The sequence below is a fragment of the Lontra canadensis genome, unplaced genomic scaffold (assembly GCF_010015895.1).
Source record: "Lontra canadensis isolate GAN:19392208 unplaced genomic scaffold, GSC_riverotter_1.0 scaffold1, whole genome shotgun sequence".
NCBI classification, from domain to species: Eukaryota; Metazoa; Chordata; class Mammalia; order Carnivora; family Mustelidae; genus Lontra; species Lontra canadensis.
The window spans coordinates 13,218,091-13,221,704 of NW_022630995.1; the positions used below are offsets into that span (position 1 = coordinate 13,218,091).

Sequence of the window (3,614 nt, forward strand, 5' to 3'; positions counted from 1 at the left end):
CAAAAACTTACTCCCATTCTATAGGTTGTCTTTTAATTTTGTTAATTGTGCAAAAGTTTTGAGTTTGATGTAGTCCTATTTATTTGCTTCTGTTGTTTGTCCTTCTGGTTTCATGTCTAAAAAATCATTGTCAAGACCAGTATCAAAGAGTTTTTCCCTATATTTCCTCCTGAGAGTTTTATGGTATCAGGTCTATGTTTAAGTCTTTGATCTATTTTGAGTTACCTTTTTTGACAATTATTTAAGAACTTTACTAACAGGTGCTTACCATTCATTGACTTTTTTTTTAATATCAAGCTGCATTCTTTTATTACAAATTAAAAATGAGGTTCTTAAAAATCTCAACTTGACCAGATATGAAACAATTTAAAAATCTTTACAAATGTATTGAGAAAAATGAGGATTTTTAAAAAACACGTTTGTCATTACCAAAAAGAGACGTCTTTAGGTAAAAATAATAAAAACTCCATGCTGCATAGATAATGCAGACAGTTCTATCTACCCTTCTAGTCAATGGAAAAAAAGCAAGCACTTAAGGTCTTCAGCTCCAATCTTTCGTTCATTTCTTATTGCTGGAACTCTGTATTCGTTTCTTGTTGGATGACTAAACCAGTCAGGTGGGAGAGATGTAATCCGGCATTTACTCAGCCCCTCCCCGCTCTGCCTTGCGAGCGGAGGAATTCTCAGCTGGTGGATCCGCTGCTTCTCTTTGCCATCTTTTGGTTTAGGGTTTTCTAGGTATCTGCCTCGGTAACTGAAGTTGCAGCGGTAACCATGGTGAAGTGGCTATTGACTTTGGGTCTCATCTCCTTGATTTTCCTTATCTTCAGTGCCATCTCTCCAGGCTGCTCTTGGCGAGGAGGCATCCTGCGGAATCGCGGTCTATAACGCCCGAACATATTGTCTCACTGGTCTATCTTGTTCTCCTGGGCGCCGGTCGTCAGCAGCTCCCTGCACGGGAGGCTTGGAAGACTGTGGTCCAGCCACAGGGTCTCTGCAAGTCCTAAGGTGGGAACCCCCGCCTGTGGTAAGGCCTGCGCTGTTGGGCCCGGCCTTGGGGGGCGGGGGCACTCTCCAATCCCTTCTGCTTTTCCCATTCTCAGTATTCTGGTAATTCTCTGGGTAATTCCGTGGAGGACCCCTGCCTCGTGGATAGTGCCTGTAATGGTTAGAGTCCACTGCCTGCTTACTGCCTTGCCCTGGAACTCCACGGGGCTTGTCCCATTTACTGCCTCTGCACCCTTTTCTCCTTCAACAAGAGCAAACTTCAGTCTCTCCATCTCCTGTACTGGGAAGGTACTTCCTGGGGTGATCTTTCTGGCAGTCTGGCGTACAAATACATCTCCTTCCGTGCGGTTCCTGTTGATGAAACCATTTATCCTTCTTAGAGTGAACCATTTACTGCTCCCAAAGCCTTCCCTTGTGATGATCTTTTTCTCCCTGCTGGCAGGTGTCCCCCATGCGAGGCTGCAGGGCCGCTGCCCATGGTGTGGGGCTTGGTGTAGGCCGCGCTGAGGGCAGGGGTGGTGGGTGGCTGCTGGGTCTCAGCCTTTGTGCTTAGGGCAGTGGTGATGGTGCCTGGGTGCCTGCAGCGGCTGGGCTCCTCCGGTGGGTGGGGGTTGCTGGTAGCCCAGCGTGCGCAGGTGGCGGGGCTGCCCAGGCTGTTTGGGGTCGCTCTCTGCTACAGATGGAACTCCATTTTGAGTTAATTTTTGTGAGTGATGCGAGATAGGGATCCAATTTCATTGGTCTGCGCGTGTTTCTCTAATTTGCCCAACACTAATTATTGGAGAGCCAGTCTTCCTTATTGGCTGTTGTGGCTTCCTTGGCAAATATTAGTTGATTGTATTTACTGGAATTTGACTCAGGGCTTTCTACTCTTTTTCACTGGTTGGCATGTCTGTTTTTGTGCCAGTGCTGTTTTTATTAGCATGGCATTGTAGTATAGTTTGAAATCCAGAAGCATGGTACCTCTGGCTTTGTTCTTTTTTTTCAAGATTATTTTGCCTCTTCTGGGCCCTTTGTGGTTCCACACAAATTTTGGCGTTCTTTCTTCTAATTCTATGAAGAATGTTATTGGTATTTTGAATTGGGATTGTGTTGAATGTGTAGAAGGCTTTGGGCAGTATGGCCATCTTAACAATACTAATTATTCTGATCCGAGCACACAGGGTAACTTTCCATCTTTCCCTCTAAATTCTGTAGTTTTTATTGTAGAGATCTTTACTTCCTTGTGTTCAGTTTATTCCTAAGTAGTTTATTTATTTTTTGATGTTATTGTGAATGGGATGGTTTTATTTATTTTCAGATTCTTTATCATTAGTGTAAAAGAATAATTGATTTCTGTGTGTTGATTTTGTATCCTGCTGCTTTAGCGAAATTGTTGATGATATTTTCGGTGTTTCTAGTAATTGATCTTACAAATAAGTTCACAATAAATAATGTTTATAAGTAACTTCATACTTTTCCAGTGTATATTTGGGATAAATTCTTAGAGGTGGAAACATCAAAGGGCAAAACCATGTTTTTTGGTAACTATTTTGACAGACTTTAATATTTAGAATAGTTTTATGTTCACAACAGTATTGAGCAGAAGGTCCAAGGGCACATGCCTGGCTCAGTTGGGTAAGTGCAGGATTCTTGAATTCAGCTCAGGTCATGATCTCAGGGTTTTGAGACGGACGGTCCTGAGATTGAGTCCCATGTAGGGAGTTTGCTTGAGACTGAGATTCTCTCTCCCTCTGCCCACACCCGCCACTCCCATGCACCCTCTTTCTCTAAAATAGCTAACTAACTAGCTAAATAAATATCTTGCTAAGAAAAAAGAAGGTACAGAGATTTTCCGTGTACTCGCTGCCCCCACACATCTACAACCTACCCTATTATCAGAATCCCCCAGCAGAGTGGTCATTTGTTGCCAGTGATGAACCTACACTGACACATCATTGTGTGACGCAAAGTCCCTAGTTTATATTAGGGTACAGTCTAAAAGGCATTGTGCGTTCTGTGCGTTTGGCCAAATTTATAATGACCTGTATCCATCATTAGAGTATACAGAGTGTTTTCCCTGCCCTAATAATCTTCTGTGCTCTGTCTGTTTATCCCATGCCCCCCAAATCCCTGGCAAGCACTGGTCTTTTCATTGTCTCCATAGTTTTGCCTTTTTCCAGAATGTCATATGTGATATGTCATATATGATTGGAATCATATAGTATGTAACCTTTTTAGATTGGCTTCTTTTACCCAGTAATATACATTTAAATTTCTTCCATGTTTTTTCCTGGCTTAAACAGATCTTTTTTTTTTTTTAGTGCTGAACAGTAATTCACTGTCTGGATGTATCCCAGTTTATCTATTTACCTACTGAAGAATGTCTTGATTGCTTCAGAGTTTTGGCAATTATTAATAAAGTTGTTACAAACTTTTTTTTATGTGGATTTTTTGTGTAAACATACTTTTTTTTCAACCCCTTTGAGTAAATACTAAAGAGTGAGATTGCTGAATAGTATGGTAAGAGTATTAACTTTTGTAAGAAACTGCCCAAGTGTCTTCCAAAGTGGTAGTACCACTTTGCATTCCCATCAGCAAAGAATGAGAGTTTCTGTTGCTCCTCA

At 41.9% G+C, this 3,614-nt stretch overlaps 1 pseudogene; it reads right to left on the reverse strand.

Annotated features, from left to right (window-relative positions):
- Nucleotides 1–640: 640 nt before the first annotated feature.
- LOC116867793 lies at nt 641–2,911 on the reverse strand (annotated as a pseudogene).
- Nucleotides 2,912–3,614: the final 703 nt, after the last annotated feature.